Source organism: Aquarana catesbeiana, linkage group LG04 (assembly GCF_042186555.1).
Source record: "Aquarana catesbeiana isolate 2022-GZ linkage group LG04, ASM4218655v1, whole genome shotgun sequence".
Lineage (NCBI taxonomy): Eukaryota > Metazoa > Chordata > Amphibia > Anura > Ranidae > Aquarana > Aquarana catesbeiana.
In genome coordinates, this window is record NC_133327.1 from 217,474,417 (window position 1) to 217,492,999 (window position 18,583).

General features: G+C 39.6%; 1 long non-coding RNA gene across 1 annotated transcript in view; it reads left to right on the plus strand.

Annotated features, from left to right (window-relative positions):
• Nucleotides 1-18,583, plus strand: part of LOC141139742 (uncharacterized) — a 160,167-nt gene that overhangs the window by 108,116 nt on the left and 33,468 nt on the right. The window lies entirely within an intron of this gene.

Below are 18,583 nucleotides of genomic sequence, written 5' to 3' on the forward strand. Positions count from 1 at the left end.
CTGTCAAAGTTGTTCTGCTTTAAGCATATGTTCAGACTTTGTTTTCTCTATGAAGTACATTAAAACATGGATTCAATGTATATATGATGTTGTAATAATATATTGAATTATCTTAGAGTAGATATACCAGATATGTTGCGTTTTACATTGATATTAAATCTAGCGAGGAAAGCAGTACCAGTCTTCTGCAGTTGTGCACTGCGTAACACAGCTTAGGATAAGACATTACTGAGGGTGAAGAAGTCTAAAGTATATGTAAAGCTAAGACTTTTTTTTTAGATTTAGAGTGAAGAATATTGAAAAATTGAGAGTTCTGTTAACTTCTTGTCCCAGAGAAACAATCAGGAGTAAGAGAGAATTCTCTCTTAGAAAATTGTTACAAAAGCAGGTATTCCCACTGGGTTATTTCCCCTCAGTGCAACTCCTGTTCCTGTGACAACTGTAAAATGTTAGCTTTCCCATTACTTTTTGCCCGGACAGGGTCTTCTAGGGCAGTGATCTGTGGACTACTGATGGTCCACGAGAACATTTTTGTGGTCCCAGGGGTTCTGCCAAAAATCAAAATTGTACTGGATGTATACCGCCCAATGTTGTTTCCAGTGTTGTTCTCAATGCACGCTGACAGTCAATACTGTCAGTGCATATTGATACCCGATGCCTCCACTGTAGTTCTGGCTCCTGTAAACTCAGAGGGTGGTGCCAGGAGTAGTTCAGTGAGTGGGAGGTGAAGAAGGAGGGGACTTCCAATGGCAGCGCTGATCAGACTGTGGGAGGGAGCATGAAGCTCGAGCACATGGCTGGATTAGGAGGTGAGATCCAATGATGGGTCTGTGTAAGAAGACAGCAGTGTGATGCAGAGTGCAGGGAGGGGGGGAGAGCTGGAGCATTGTGTATATAGGGCAGCAATGTGATCCAAGGGGAGGGGGGAGAGAGCTGGAGTACGGTGCGTATAAGGCATGTGAAATTCATGTTAGTGGTCCACGGGACTCAAAATTGTGAGTCTAGTGGTCCGTGAGGTCTGAGAGGTTGGCGACCACTGCCCTATGGCAGATAGAGAGCATGAATCTCACCAGTAGGGATACAGATAGCAGTAAGAATCTGGCGGAAGTTTTGATTTGTTCCTGCTGAATGCCAACAAAAAAATTATGCTTAAGATGTTTAATTTATTGTTAGAATTCCAATGTGGTAGCCTTAAAGTGGTTCTAAAAGCATTTTTTTTAACCTTAATACAAGCTGTGCTGTGTGTGTCAATGGACACATAGAGCGCAGCTCTGGATTGAGCACACATGAGTGCCCTCATAGCATGTGGCTTGCTATGAGGAGGATAAGGGTTGCTCTGTGCAAAACCACTTCACATAGCCAGTAACTGTAATGTTTTTTTTTATTTAAAACAAATATGTTTTCTTCCAGAATCACTTTAAAAGTAACATATTGTATACAAGGATTTATGTGTGTCAAGTCTTGTTTATTAAAGCAGAGAAGGAAATAAAAATACATTGTGGATTTATTAATTATATGAATAAAATATACATTTCTAATTGCTATACCGGAAACCATGGAGCATGCTGGAAGTTTGTGTATGTATAGCTGCCAGTCAGGTAATGGGTTTCCCTTTGGCTTTTGAAATCAAGTTTGGGTTAGACCTGTTGATCACACTTTGAGGCGACCCATACTTGGTTTCTGAGACTGAAAGGCATAGCATGAGTCATCTATGTAATACACATTGACTTGTAAGTATTTTGTACTGTCTTTTTTCATTATCTATATGCTTATTTTACACATTAAAAATGTTTTCTCTTCTTTCCCTCTAAATCCCTTGTTCTGTTATCTCCTTTCTGAGTGTTCAATTGTTCATATGTTGTAATATGTTACATTTACTTACTAATGTCATTTGACAATCTAGGCCTCGTGCACACTGCAGCTCAAAGACACTGCTCCTACAGGCATTTGAGCTGTTTTGAGTTTTTACTTTTCTCTGCCTGTTAACTTCCCTCCATGTTAGTTTATGTGTTCATGCACACTGTAGGAGTTTTAAGGAGTTTACAAGTATATAAGTTTACAGGCAGAAAAAAAAAAAGAAAGGGTAAACTCCTGAAACTAGCTATAGTGTGTGTGGACACATAGGCTAACATGGAGAAAGTTAACAGGCAGCAAAAGTAAAAGCTCAAAACAGCACAAATGTCTTTAGGAGCAGCTTCTTTGAGCTGAAGTGTGCATGAGGCCTTAAATCTTTTGCATAAGGTAACCCTAACTTTCTAAAACATTAAATAAAGATATCATTGCAAACAAAATAATAAATGCTTACCTGCCCTGCTGCCCACTTCACCGAATTTTACTAGTTTAGAAAATAAAGCTTGCCAAAAGATGTTGTGCATTGGACTAGGCGTAGTCCATAGTACATAGTACAGTAGGCATCCCCTACTGTACTCTGTGTTTTTTTTTCTGCCAGCCTCTACATTATTATGGGATTCATGAGTTGATGGAGGAAACAAAAGTGCAATGGACAGGCATTTGAGACACCTAGAATTGTGCTTGATGCTGAAGATCTTTTGCAAAATTTGTTAAATGTGACCCCCCCCCCTTTTCTCTTCCACTCCCCTCTGACTCATCTTGATAGTGTTTCTCTTCTTATCTGGTTAAGCCAGATATGACAACCTGAGACCCCTCCAGGTTCCTCAGTGCCACCATTACCAAGTAAGAGGGGAACACTAATCCAGTACTGCTATGGCATCTGAGACCACTGGTCCCCTCCACTAACCTTCGCTGACGTCAGTAGTCTTCAAGGTCCTGACAGTACCCTGCCACTGGACATCCAATAGGAAGGTAGTGACATGGCCATTCAAAGAAGGACCCATCTAAAAAGTAAACAGAAGAAGAGAAGGCTTCAGGCAAGTGGTATTATATGATGTGATCAAAGCTCCAGCTAAGTAACAAAGGACATTTAGCTATTTTTTTTTACTAAAGCAATCAGTTAAAGTGGCTCTCAGATGTGCAGGCATTTGAACATTTTAGTATCTATTCTTTCCTTTGCAAGGAGCCCTTTATTACACGTTTTAAAATGGCAACACCTGATTTAAAATTAGGTTTTTATCTCAATTTGCAGCCAGCCAAATTTTACTGATACTGTTAAACTGTTTTTATCTTGCTACAACATTAACATTATTTTGCTTCTTCAGTAGACGTCATGGATATCCATGTCAAGTTACAGCCTATTACATGGAATATTTCACCCCAATGAACATTCTGAGGTTTGCTAACTGAGACATTTGGCCTATGGCTTAGATGTTGCATGTTTAATGAGTTGGGAGAGGTACAGTGGGGGTTATTTACGAAAGACAAATCCACTTTGCACTACAAGTGCAAACTACAAGTGCAAAGTGCACTTGAAATTGCACTGAAAGTGCACTTGAAAGTGCAGTCGCTGTAAATCTGTTGATTATATCATCCAATCATGTGCAGGCTAAAAAGCTGTTTTTTATTTTCCTTGCATGTCCCCCTTGGATCTACAGCGATTGCACTTCCATGTGCACTTTCAGTGCAATTTCAAGTGCACTTTGCACTTGTAGTTTGCACTTGTAAGTGCGAAGTGGATGTGCCTTTTGTAAATAACCCCCCATGTCTCTTACCACAACACTAGGACTGATCATGTGTTTATAGCAACATTTTCCCCATATCATGCGATATATTACAGACAGAACCCTGTAGATTTATTTAAACCTAATTAACCTTCTAGTAGCACTAGATTTATTTTTGCTGCATAACACGAGCCTCTTACACTTGTTCACAGAAAGCATTCATCTAATATTTCCATTGCATCAGATTATGTGCTAATAAGCTATGTTCACTCATTAAATGAACTGAAATATAAATTAGTGTTTTTTTTTTTAAATATCCAAATGCATATGGTTCTTGTTTTAATCCATAAAAGAAATAACGACTGTGAATTCAAGGGCTTAGTCAACAAAAGCCATGAAATGTTTTGGTTTGAGAATAATACAATTTACTATAGTGTAATAAATCAAATGGCTGTCCAGGTAAAAATGAACATACAGAATAATTAAAATCACAGCTTTTGGAATAATTAAATCCTTGATGTGGAGAACTTGCTATTTACGCATTATCTAACACTTTTGCTGCCAGACCCATTGTTAAGTGTTCGTTTTTTTGCCCAAAAATTACTTAAAACTCCCAAAATATTATATATTTTCTTAAAGTAGATGGCCTATAAAATTAAATGATGGTTATTGCTATTTTTTTTATGCCGCACAATATTAGAGCACATGTCTATCACATCTATATTCTCAGTAAAAAAATTACACTGAAATTAATGTTAGGTTTTTGGTAAAACATACATTGACTGCTCAAATACCTGCTTTCCAGACTTGAGCTGACAGTTTTTGTCAGCTATGAACCAGAAAGTTTTTAGAGCTGAGTTTTTCTGGGTTCATGCCACACAGGGGAGAGCAGCAGTATCAGGCTCATCACCCTGACACTGCACCATGGAGGTCCCAGGCAACCAGGGACACGTAAGCCTGGGACACATAAGCCTGGCAGGAGGTGTTAGAAGGGGGGCCTATCAGTCTTCTGCCATAAATGCATCCTCTTGTCTGTCAGCTGTCATGTAAACTGAGCCGCATACGCAGCCCAGCGAACATTTACGGTCCTGATCCATGCCGCAACGATGTGACTCCAGTGCAAACGTGTGGGAGTGACATCATTGTGGCCCGGGCTATCAAACAGCCAAAGGCATGGAACCCGGAGGGAAGACCAGGCTCCGATGCGAGCACCAGGGGCCCACCGGATCAATCCTACTGCATAATGTACTAATGTGCTGTGCATACTAGCACATTATGGCATAACCAACCTGGGGGGGGGGGGCATAAAAAGAAAATTTTATAGCAGAGTTTGCTTTTGCTTTAATGTAGTTTCACGGATTTACATGTTTGCTTTTATTTGTAAATATACTATCTAAGAAAGCTCAACATTTCACTAAAATGACTCAGATTCTCTGCTTAACAATTATTGAAATCATAGGCATGCGCACAGGGTGTGCCAGGTGTGCCTGGGCACACCCTAATCACCTTGTGTGGTGCATATTCCCCCCTGTTTAGACCACTGATATTTCATCAAATAAAAAATGTAAAAAATAAAATCTTAAAAAATAATAAAAATAAAACTACTGACACTGTCCACTGCCCTACTGACACCAATCTCTGTCCTTATGACTCCGTCCTCTGCTCTACTGACACCGTCAATACATATACGCCTGCACACACATGCATATGTGTTTGAGTTTTGGGGTGCACACCCTAATGCAATAGGCTGCGCATACCTATGATTGAAATGATATACAAATCATTAGGTAGTGCACTGTGTTTAGTGGATTAACAGATTAATGCATTTCTATTGTGAGAGGGAGCAGTAAAATACTACCATTTTCAAGCGTTGAAAAGTAGAACATATGCCTGTATCTGCACATAGTGCAAGCAGGACATAGAGCTTGTGCTTGCACTCCCATAAGTAATTACAAATAAAAAAGTAAACCTTAAAGTGTAAGGAAACCCAGTCACTAAAATCTCAAATAGGCTTTAAGTTGTTAATTTCAAAAATATTTTTTTGTATTTTTAAAACTGCAATTTTCCATTACCTGGAGCTCCTTTTTTATATGTGTCCTTGTTTTGACACTTCCTGTTATTTAGTGACAGTGTCCCCATCTCCCAATTGTGCTTCTGGAAATGACCAATGGAAAACTGACATTTGGACTTTTACTTCCTAAGCTAGGAATGTCATATTACATTTACCAATGTAGGATATTAAGAAAAAGAAAAGTTAGTGTTCAGGCATGTGTTGACTGGAAATGTACAGCCATGCATGGGAGACAATATAAGAACCATTGAACGGCTACACTGATAATGTCTGTGGCTGTTTTAAATGTTGATAGTTTTCTTTTATTTAAGAGTATCTAATTACATTGTGTGTGTTACAGAAAATTAATTCTTTAGCAGATTGTGACCACTTCTCATTGTCCAGAAGTGCTCAGATGTAGTATTCTCCACCACCACTGTTTGATCATTGTCTCAGTCTAAGGAGCTGTCAGGCGAAGAATGAAAGGCTTTACATCTTTCTTGAGGATGTCAAGCTTTGTTCTGAGAATTCATTTTTTTACGTCAACATTTTAAAGAACCCTATGAATCAGTAGTTGCCAGATTCCAACCTTTCCAGAACCTAGAAATCCAGCACTGGAAACAAGATTAGTCAGGTTGTCATTGACAATTCTAGATGGCAATCCTTATCATGTTTGAGTCCTATGCTCAGCAGTAAAGCCAAATTCACATGATTAGTTCTTTGACTCTACAATAAGTAGTGCTTGAAATAAAAATTTAGTAGATCTACATGATCAACTAAACATGTTCTATTGACAAATTTCAATCAATACAGTATGATGTTTTAAATCAGCAAAGAATTCACACAAAAAAAACACGTTTCCACTGTCCATTTACTGTATGGGTCTCTTGTGATTTAGATTTAGATTTAGTTGCATTATTTTTTTAATACTAACGTTTCCTGCTGATTATAATTAAGTTTAACCTGCTGTTTTGCAAAATATTAATGTGCCGTAGCAATGAAAAATTGAAACACTTTAAAGAACCAAAAAGGGCAAACTGTTTCTTCAATTTGTTACTTTTTTGCCCATAATTGAATAAAGACAGTACAAAAAAGTAATAGAATTAAGTTCAACAGCTTAACCCACAGAAAAAGAGTGAAAGTGGCCATACGTAGTTTTTGTTGTACAGTTAAAGGAAACTTTTCATAAGAAACTATCATGCACCTGGTAGAGACTAGGTGAAGGGGCTCCTCTTGTACCTCCTGGCCAACACTTTTGAAGATGGTGACAGAGGGAATAAGGGCATGAAGTGCTGGAGTTGCAGGCAGTATCATATCTGTATTACTACCAGATGCGTGGAGCAAAGGACTGTGGACCATGGAACAGGAACCAAGTGCAGGAACACCAAGGTCTCAGAGTAGGGGACAGGAAGTAGGTTGAGCACTTGCTGTGGTTGGACACCGCTGAGCAGCAGGGTTCTACAAGAGGCAGAGTTTGGGCACAAACTGAGGTCAGAAACAGCCAAACAGCATGATACCAGAGCAGGGAGCAAGAACAGAGTTCATGATACAAGACAAAGTAACAAACAGCAGGGAAAACAAAGTACATGGCAGAAAGCTAAGCCCAAAAGACAAGCCAAGGTCACAAGTAGGAGGCAAAGGTCCAGATGCACATCAGGAGGAAAGCTGGGTCATACACTATGCTCCTACATTATATTCCTGCTATTCCCATCCACCCTAAACTGGACTGAATGCTTTTCAAATGTCTCTTTGGTACACTTTGCATTCATGTAACTGCTGTTTCACATCCATCTGTAGCTATGTTCACATTATTTTGAGGTTTATTTTGTTTTTAAGTCTTTTGCATAAATTACGGCCTGATCTTATCTTTACAATCCTGCCCTCTTTGTCCTCTTGCAGTTTGATTGTGGTGTGAAAAGTTTGCTCTGCTAGCTGTATGCCTGATATTAACTCCCAATTGATTAATTGCCAAATTCCATCCATACCCACCACAGTATAAAACAAGACCTTCTTTATGGGGGGGGGGCACATGCTCAGAGGGCATGTTGGGGTTCTTCCAAAAAAGGGAGGTACTTTAAATAAGTGACAGAACTCTTGCACTTCAGCAATTTGCACAAAGCGAACATTAACAGCAAACTACTTTACAGACTGCAGACTGCAGGTGACCTTGTTTCCAAATCATCTCTTCCTCTCTGAAACATGTGTTCTTTACCTCTCCTTTTCACAGTTGCACTCATTCCTTTACCCCTCCTCTCAGCCACACAATCTTTTTATATCACCCTCACTTCTGCCCTCTCCTTATTATGGCACTCACCACCTCCTCCTAATTCTAATCCCACATGCTAATAAAACCCCTAGGATGCTGAGGCATGTACCCTCATATAAATCGTACTCTCATATTACCTCCTTCACTCTTGTGCTTCTCCTAACCTCTGGAGATATGCCCCCACATCCTGAGCCTCTCTTTTTTAACTGTACCCAGCGCACCCATCAGCATCAGCCCACATCCTCTGGCAGCAGTCGCAATCTGCGTAATTTAGTCTCCATTCCTCTTCTTTCCTCCAGCCTCCCCTTCTCCTGTGCCCCCTGGAATGCCCGCTCTGTCTGCAACATACTCACCGCTGTTCATGACCTCTTTGTCTCTAACTCCTTTAATCTACTTGCTGTCACCGAAACCTGGCTTCATGTATTCGACACTCCTTCGACACTCCTTCTCCTGGTTCCCTCTCCCACGATGGCCTTCTCTCATTTCCCTAGACCTAGTAGACGCAAGGGAGGTGGAGTGGGAATCCTCCTATCCCACAGAGCACCTTCCAGGTTCTCCACTCTCCTCCCTCTCTATCCCTCTCTCTCCCTCATTTGAAGCTCACTGTAAACGTCTATTCTCTCCAATTTCCTTTAGAATTGCTGTGATCTACCGACCCCCTGGACCATTATCAACTTTCCTTGATGACTTTTCTGCCTGGCTACCCTACTTTCTCTCTTCTGAAATTCCAACAATCCTTCTCGGCGACCTTAACATCCCTGTTAATACGAACACTACTGCTACTTCTAAACTTCTTAGTCTAACCACCTCCTTTGACCTGAAGAAATAGATACAGGCTTCTACTCACTCTGATGGCAACACCCTCGACCATTCTCTCCAACAATCCTTTTCCTCTCTCTAATCACCACCTTATTAGTTTCTCTCTCACTCCCTGTATTTCACCACCTTTCCATTCAATCGCCTAACAATCACCTGTAGAAACCTTTGCCACTTCAACTCTTCTCTTCTCTATTCTGCTACTGACCACCTCTATGACAAAATCTTACCCCTGCCCTGCCCCAATCTAGCCACTTATGTCTACAATAGATCCCTGTAATCCACCCTGAATGAGCTTGCCCCCCTCACTACACACAGAATTAGGCCTAGACCCCTACAACCCCAAACACATGACACCAGAAGAACGTTGCCGTGCTTTCGAGCGCCTGTGGCGTAAGACTAAGTCTCTCAGAGACTTCAACCAATACAAATCTGCCCTCCAAAACTACAATTCCTGCCTCCTAACTGCCAAGCAGACCTATTTTATCACTCTCATTAACACCTTCTCATCCAGTCACAGCCAACCCTTTTCAACCTTTAACTCTCTACTTCGTTCTCCACTGCCTCCACCCACTAACTTACTCACTGCCCAGAAGATCGCCAATCACTTCAAACATAGGATTGATTCAATTTGTGATATCTTAATTTGTTTGTATTAATTTGTTTGGATACCTACGTTATATCTGAGCACAAATAATATATGTAGTTGTTAGTGCAGCTACCTATAGATTTATTTGATTTACACTTCTACTTTCTAGTGAAGTCACTTTAGCTGCAGCAAACCACTTATCAGTTTTTTCACACATTTCTTCTTTTTTGATACACAATTTGTTTTGTGCCGGTGAAATATATTAAATGGTTACTAACAGACATATCTGTCTGGATGTCACACCATTTCCTCAAACTCAACTTGTCCAAAACCGAGCTTATATTGGCACTACAGCCATGCTGCGTTTCATAGAATGTATCCATTGGAGCCAGATACTTGCTTTAGAGGCTGCTTAGAAAGAGGGACACACCTCCACTTATTCTGGAGTTGTACGGCACTTAAACCCCTATGGCAACAGGCCTCATCTACTGTAGCCTGCATTATTGGATCTCTCATTATACTCACTTACCCTATGTGTCTGTATTTTGCAGACTTACCAGAGGTCCCTCCCCCTTGCCAGAAATGAATCCATACCTTGTTTAATGCTATACACTGGGTCATAGCCCTAAATTGGAGATCCCCCCTCAGTACCATGGTCTCGAGTAATGCAAGGCATGAAGGTAATCAAAATAATGGAGAAGATACACCATACAGTTAGGAATACCATGCATATTTTCTACCGCAAGTGGTTATCATGGTCTCCCTATTATTAAAGTCTTGCCAGGTTTATAGGACTATTCATTTCAGTGCCTTTGTTATTGCCTTGGCACTTTTGTGAGTTCATAGTCAAACTAATCCTAAACGTCTTTTTTTCATTCTTTATAAGACTGTTGTTTGCTAAAAGCAATGTGTTATGGTCTCTTTTTCTTTTATCTGTTTATTATTTTAATTTTATCTGGTATGTATATAAACTTGGAAGAAGCTCTTGCTTGCTCTGTCTGAGAATATAACTATTTAGCCTGGGTTCACACTGTAGCGAACACAGACATCGCATGTGATGTGCACCCGCACTGCGGTGCCAGTGTCTGTGCAATGCGAGTTTAGCCGTACAGTTGTATGGCTGAACGCATTGTATTCGCACAAAAAAGGTGCAGGGACTTTGGGACTTTTTTTCCACCGCACTGGAATCGGATCGCATGGGTGTTCTCACCCATGCAATCCGATGCCTGTCCGAATCCACAGTTCGCACTGCGATCTGTGAACCGATCTGGCGGTGTCATTAACATTGTATTGACACCTGCAGCGGTTCACAGAGGGCAGTGTGAGAACTGTGAACCGCCTGCGGGAGAGATGCTGGCGCAGGAATCGCACTGGTTGCCGCATCGCCACAGTGTGAACCCAGGCTCAGCCTAATTGCAAACTACCAGATTGACCCCAACCTTCCTTACAGAAACATTGCAGAACTTTCCTTTTAAAAATGCTAGTTGCTAGGCTGCCATGCTGTTGTTGATCTACTGCTTATAGTGCATTTTGAGTCAATGACCCACAACATGTATACAGATCAAGAGTCATACATTACTTGCACACTCATTTGAGATCAGATCAACTCTTGCTCCTTGTTTCTCTAGAGTTTATATGGAAACAATACTCCTGCATTTGAGGAGTGCTATGTTCAAATGGAAAAGGTTCAATTATATTATAGACTTATAAATTAAAGAGTAATTAAAAGAGTAGAACATTTTCCCTTTGCAAAGTGAATTTTCTCTTAGAGAATGAGGTTTAGCTGGCTTTAATCATCTAATCATGTGCAAGCCAAAATCATGTTTTTGATTATTCTTGCACACGCTTGGATATTCTTTGTAAAGTACATTTTTACTGTATTTTACCAAGTGAAAATCCACTTTGCAAAGTGAAAATTCATTTTGAGAGTGAACATGCTCCACTTCTTAAGTAATTAGCTACTGTTTGTATAACGATGTCTGAGTATATGTGGAAAGTAAAGAATAGGAAACTATAGCTTGAACTATATACGAATACTGAAACTCCCTTCAAAAGTCACTATGGGGTAAAACTAGAGAGTGCAAAATCTGGTGCAGTTCTTCATAGGAACCAATCGGCTTCCAGGTTTTTTTTTTTCGTCATAGCTTAATTGAACAAGCTGATGTTAGAAGCTGACTGGCTGCACCAGATTCAGGTTTAGTAAATTAAGGCGGATGAGTTTTAAATTGACCGTGTTGCAAATTAGGAAATAGAAAAAAAAAATTCCTTGGTAGGGAAAGTATGTTTAACTTATCTGTCCTGTGCTGAAGATCTACACACTCCAAGGGAGCCTAGAGAATCCTCTTCATTCAACACACTTCTGGGAGTGATAGATTCCTGCTCCCACACTTATAGCTGTGGTTCCCTCTGCTGGCACTACGTCATTGCAGTGATAGATCTATTGGTAAGTATAACCTTTACTTTACATGAGAGTCATTTTCTTTTTTTAGTTTATTATCTTTTTAACAGGGTCACTTTAAGAACACAGCAGTGTCTGCTCAAAAATGGCTTATCATTTCACAATTATAATACTTTTGAAAGCTACAGGCACTGTTATAAAGATCTGTGTGTATTATGAAAAATAAAGCAAGTGTCTTGCCGATTTCCATCAAATTGATTTACGTTTTCATTTTTTACTCTGGAATGGAAAAGGGAAGAAATTTGTTAAATCATGCCTTAGTGTTGTAAAATATTTTCAGGTATCATGTATTTGATTTATTAAATCCTTTTAAGTAAAAAGATGCAACAATTTAAAATTCTTGTATTTGAAAAAAAAATAAAACATTCTACAGTGGAAGTTCTTGAAGTTTGTTTATACTTTCTTAATTAAAGGAAATAAATTCCATAACATTTTAATGACCACTCCTTGCAGGAATATTTAGACCATCTGTCATTAAACAATGACTAAATTCGAGAAAATACAGATTGCTGCAGAATCACACTCTTTCATTCATAATATATAGAGAAATAAATTATTGCACTGATCTCCAGACTATTTTGCAGCCAAGAAAGATTTAAAAATTCTTTGTAATCTCCAGCCAATAGCAAGCCTTCTGTATCATATGGCTGGGAGCCCAGCATTCCTCCTTCATATGAAGCTCAAATAATCACTACTGTAGCCATCACACATCCTTTTACACTTTCCCAGACATCCTCTGTGATTTTACACAGGCACATGACAGTAAAAGGAAATACATTAAAAAAGCCCTCTAAAATAAAAGAGAGCCAGGTATGCGCTAGAAATAAGAGCAACTGAATAAAAGAACAATGCAACTTTTTTATGAAAGCTAGAGGAGTTAAATGAGTTTTTTTTGTTATGCCTTGCACTACGTAAATGACAGCAGGAATGTAATTGGCTACTATAGGTAGTGCAAACAATGTAGAAGTGCAGAGTTAGAGTTTAACCTAAATAGCAGTCAAAGAAAAATGTACTACTTGACAAATCTGATGAAAAACCTCACCTTGGCAGACTCTTTCTATTTCATTAAGATATTTTGCAACCAACCTCTAGGCCACAAACACTGCACAAGTTACCCTCCTTTCGCTCAGTGTGGTATATGCGTGATCATGGTGTTAAAATATGGTGAAATATTATGGTATAATATGTTCTGAGCACAGTCTTAAGCTAATGAGTTATAGTAAAGTCAAAGCCGGCGATGCTGAATAAAGTAAAAGTGGTCTGAGCAGCTAAATTGCAGTTTGATCAGATGCTTTTAAGGGCAGAGGAAAGATCTAGGGTCTAATAGACCTCAAATCTCTCAGTAAAGAGTGTCTCATGGGCCCCATCCATGACGATCATCCCTTGTGCTAGCAATATAGTTGATCAATTTTTTTTTTTAAAGAGACAAGTTTAGAGTTAAAAATAAATTAAATAAATATTTTTTTTAAAGCCCCCCCCCCCCCCGGTGCTTGTGTGATAGCTTAAATGTGATCGCGCCACACATGTTAGGTATCGTCACAATGAGAGCAATAATTCTAGCATCAGACCTCCGGTGTAAACCTAAACTGGTAAGCTGTAAAGGCTTTTAATTCGTCGCCTACGGAGATTTTTAAGTATCATAATTTGTCACCATTACACAGGTGTATGCACTTTTAAAGCGAGACATGTTAGGTATCTAATTACTCATATCATCTTTTGTATTTTACCAAAAAATTGGGTATTATATTGTGTTTATGTGCACTAACATTTATTAAAGTATATTTTTTCCAAAATTGTTTTGTTGGAAAAATCACTGCACAAATATCGTATGACATAAAAATCTCAACACCAATCATTTTCTTCTCCAGGTTCTCTGCTTATATTATATTACTTGAGACTTCTAAGTAATTTTCTAGTGAAAATTGTAAAGGTTTTTAAGTGTCAGAATAGGCTTGGGAAGCAAGTGGTTAGAGTCCTAGATTGTTCAAAGAATTTGTGTAAGTTGATTCACCTCAAGTTGGTTCTCTCTATGAAAGATCTAAAAGATCTTCATGCATTTTCTCTCTTTAGTACCAAAAGAAGCAGTTATCGATTTCCCTGTAATGTCATCTTCAGTAAGAGCTGGGTTCTGCAGTCTTATTTTTCATCTATTAATCTGACACTGTTAGGGAACACCCTTTATTTTGTTACGGGTGTGGAGCAAAAGAGGAGGTACACATGTTGTGTTATTATAGAAACCTCTTTAAAGAGGAACTGCAGTTAGCGCTGATTTAAAAAAAATACAACATTGTGAAGTTTTAAAGTTTACTTTTTCTGTTTACAACTGCCTCTTTTTCATCCCCCATGCTGCTTGTGTGAGTGGCCATGTGCACTGTGGGCAAATGAAGCCCTGGCTGGAGTATTCTCATGCATGCGCAGTAAGAATAGCATTTACGTTCAGTTCCCTGCAGTCTCCTTCAATCTCTGTCCTCATCCGGTCCCCTCCAGCTCTCCAGCCTTCTTCGGCTCATCTCTGCCTTCCCACAGACCTCTTCCAGTCTCCCTGCCCCTCCTCCCCTGCTAGCAAACTCTCACAAGTGAAAAAAAAGGGATGACTCTTGGGATACCTGACAATTCTATCCCAGGAGTCAGCGCAAATGGAGTACCCCACATCACTTTCCTAAGTGAATTACAAGAACAGAAGGCAGAAGTAAGAAATATAATGTATTCACTGGCACCAAATTAACGTTTTACTTTCCAAAGTTAACAAGACAAGGACAGAACATTGCAAAGAAGGAAAGGTAAAAAGAAAAAGTCTGACAGTCTGCTTTAATGTTGTCAGAAATTATTCAGAGTCAACCATGGAAATGTTTTATAGCAAGTGATTTGAAGGTAAACACTAATTAATACAAACTTTTATTCCTGCTTCACTGCAATTGTAATAAAAGTTAATACGTGCTTTGCCAGGTCAGGTCAAAGCAACACATTCCCAGTAATGCTCTCCCGAGCAGTAAAACTGACCATAGACTCTTAGATTTTCTTTGTTCAGCCAGCATATTCCTCTATCCACACAAATGAGGTGAATAGAGAACCCCCCCCCCAGGACATACAGTGCCGTGAAAAAAGTATTCACACCCCTTGAAATTTTCCACATTTTTTCATGTTACAACCAAAAATGTAAATGTATTTTATTGGGATTTTATGTGATAAACCAACACAAAATGGGGCACATTATTGTGAAGCGGGAGGACAATGATAAATGGTTTTCAAAATATTTTACAAATAAATATGTGAAAAGTGTGGCGTGCATTTGTATTCAGCCCCCCTGAGTCAATACTTTGTAGAATCACCTTTCACTGCAATTACAGCTGCAAGTCTTTTTGGGTATGTCTCTACCAGCTTTGCACATGTAGAGAGTGACTTTTTGCCCATTCTTCTTTGCAAAATAGCTCAAGCTCAGATTGGATGGAGAGCATCTGTGAACAGCAATTTTCAAGTCTTGCCACAGATTCTCAATTGGATTTATGTCTGGACTTTGACTGGGCCCTCCTAACACATGAATATGCTTTAAGCTAAACCATTCCATTGTAGCTCTGGCTGTATGTTTAGGGTCGTTGTCCTACTGGAAGGTGAACTACCGTTCCAGTCTCAAGTTTTCTGCAGACTCTAACTGGTTTTCTTCTAAGATTCCCTGTATTTGGCTCTATCCATCTTCCCATCAACTCTGACCCGCTTCCCTATCCCTTCTGAAGAAAAGTATCCCCACAACATGTTGCTGCCACCATCATGTTTCACGGTGGGGATGGTGTGCTCAGGGCGATGTGCAGTGTTAGTTTTCCGCCACACATAGCATTTTGCTTTTAGGCCAAAAAGTTTAATTTTGGTCTCATTGACCAGAGCACCTTCTTCCACATGTTTGCTGTGTCCCCCACATGGCTTCTCGCAAACGGGAGAATGGTTATGGCTTTCTTTCAACAATGGCTTTCTTCTTGCCACTCTTCCATAAAGGCCAGATTTGTGGAGTGCAAAACTAATAGTTGTCCTGTGGACAGTTTCTCCCACCTGAGCTGTGTATCTCTGCAGCTCCTCCAGAGTTACCATGGGCCTCTTGGCTGCTTCTCTGATTAATGCTGTCCTTGCCTGGCCTGTCAGTTTAAGTGGACAGCCATGTCTTGGTAGGTTTGCAGTTGTGCTATACTCTTTCCATTTTTGGATGATGGATTGAACAATGCTTCGTGAGATGTTCAACTCTTGGGATATTTTTTTTATAACCCAACCCTGCTTTAAACTTCTCCACAACTTTATCCCTGACCTGTCTGGCGTGTTCCTTGGCCTTCATAATGCTGTTTGTTCACTAAGGTTCTCTAACAAAACTCTGAGGGCTTCATAGAACAGCTGTATTTATACAGAGATTAAATTACACACAGATGGACTCTATTTACTAATTAGGTGACTTCTTAAGGCATGATGCCTTTCATTAGCTCTATATGAGCCTGGTATATTATAGTCTGTATTAGGTATTATGTATTTCTATGGTGATGTTTGCACCAATATAATTTTTTTACTTTAATAAACTTTATCAAATGTTTTAACCAATATAAGTGTTTATCACAATTTGCCCTTAACATCTCATAGTACCGGGGGTACTTTTTGTTCTTAAGGGAATTGGTTCCACTAAATTTTAGTTAGGGGTATCAGAGTAAAGGGGGCTGAATACAAATGCACAACACACTTGTCAGATATTTATTTGTAAAAAAAATTGGAAAACCATTTATCATTTTCCATCCACTTCACAATTATATGCCACTTTGTGTTGGTCTATCACATAAAATCCCAATAAAATATATTTACGTTTTTGGTTGTAACATGACAACATGTGGAAAATTTCACGGGGTATGAATACTTTTTCAAGGCACTGCAATGTAGTATTCTAACAGCGGAACCTGCCACTGTCAGAATACATTAAAGCGGTAGTAAACTCTCAAACTCCGATTCTATTTTTCATCTAGTCCATTATAATAAGTTATTAACAAACATTACCCTTTATAATTCATCCCCAATCGCGTGTTACTTACTTTTTTTGACATCTTTGAAAATTTGTGCCTCCAGGTATAAGCTGGCGCCATCTTAGGTATTGTTTTCCGAGTCTGCATTACAGATTACTTCTGCCCTTTCATGGAGCCCCAGCTGTAATCTTGTGCATGCACGATTGTTTCTTAGTCAAGCATCATTCTAGTTCTAATAACGTCCACTTGATGCTGTGGATGATCTCCACTATAGTATGCCGTCCTGTGCCCAGGTTTACACCCCATGTGACATCGCACAGTCACATAGGGTGTAGCAGGAAGTTGTAAATGACACAGTAATCTCACGGTTTTTGAGCACAGTGCTGCAGGAAGCAGGGAGCAGGAAGCAGAAAAGACGTACACTGCATAGATTGTGCCGTAATTCAGGGGAGCGATGCACATGCATCGGTGACATCATTAGAAAGAACAGAACATATTACAAGACAACTGAGCAAGAGAGGGGATATCTAAATGCAACAATCATTAGTGTTATCTATGCTGATTTAAAGGTGATAAAGTTGTGGGGAAGAGTTTACTACCACTTTAATCAGTGGCTGCAGCTGCTCATCGAGAAAAAATGTTCAGCTTTTCCATTTGACAGAAGTCGATCCTTTGAGGAGGGGTGACCACACACTGATCGAAATTCAGATGTTTCCTGCTGAACCAGGTGAATTTCGATCAGTGTATGGCCAGCTCTGTCATTGGACAGTGGATTGGCAGCTATTGGGATTTAGCAATTAAGTCTGGGAAAGTCAGGTCACATAAACTGGAAAAACAAAATCTGAAAGGAGTACATATAATGTTTTTTGGAGTTTACTTTCGAAGGTTAAAAGGCTTGTTCACACTTCTCCATTCCATGCATTATGTGTTAACATTTACGTTAATTTGTGTTGTGTTAAGGCAGCCCATTCATTTTGAATGGACTGCCAATGCACTGGAATGAACTAAAACTGCACATTTTCTGATGCAGCGCACCACCACAATGGTAATGTGGTACTGTGTGTTGTGGTACACTGCAACCCATGTGCTGCTTTGCTTTAGTGTGTTGGGGTGCCGTCCAAATGCAATGCAATCCATCATGAAGGTATGTTTTAGCCCTTAGTCAGAGTGCATGTTCACTTTATTTTCATGAATTCCTTTTTTTTAAGGATGAGTTAAAGAGACACCCAATCAACAATATGGGATCGGCGCAATAAACGTTTTCATAAATATTCTGAGTAATTTTTCAATGACCAGAATATCAGCTGGTAATCCTCTCTGAAGGCTTTGTTCAGTGACATACTTGAAATGAAAGTCGTATTAAATTAAAAACAAAAATGTTATGTTTTGCAGCCTGCCAATCTTTGAATATAATGGTGCCATTTTTTTTTTTTTTTAGTTTTTTTCTTTTTTTTTTCATCTGGTAATCCAGGTGCCACACTGCCTTAGGGTGGCCCCATTCTGGATGGAGGAGCCACCCCTGGACAACAGTGTCAGTCTGGGAAGAGGATGGTGTAATGCCCTGTACACACGGTCGGATTTTGTGTGATAGGACCTTGTTGTCGGAAATTCTGATCGTGTGTAGGCTCCATCACACATTTTCCATCGGAATTTCCGACATACAAAGTTTGAGGGCAGGCTATAAAATTTTCCAACCACAAAATCCGTTGTCAGAAATTCCGATCGTGTGTACACAAATCAGACGCACAAAGTGCCACGCATACTCTGAATAACTTAAGAGACGAAAGCTATTAGCTACTGCCCCGTTTATAGTCCCGACGTACGTGTTTTACGTCACCGCGTTC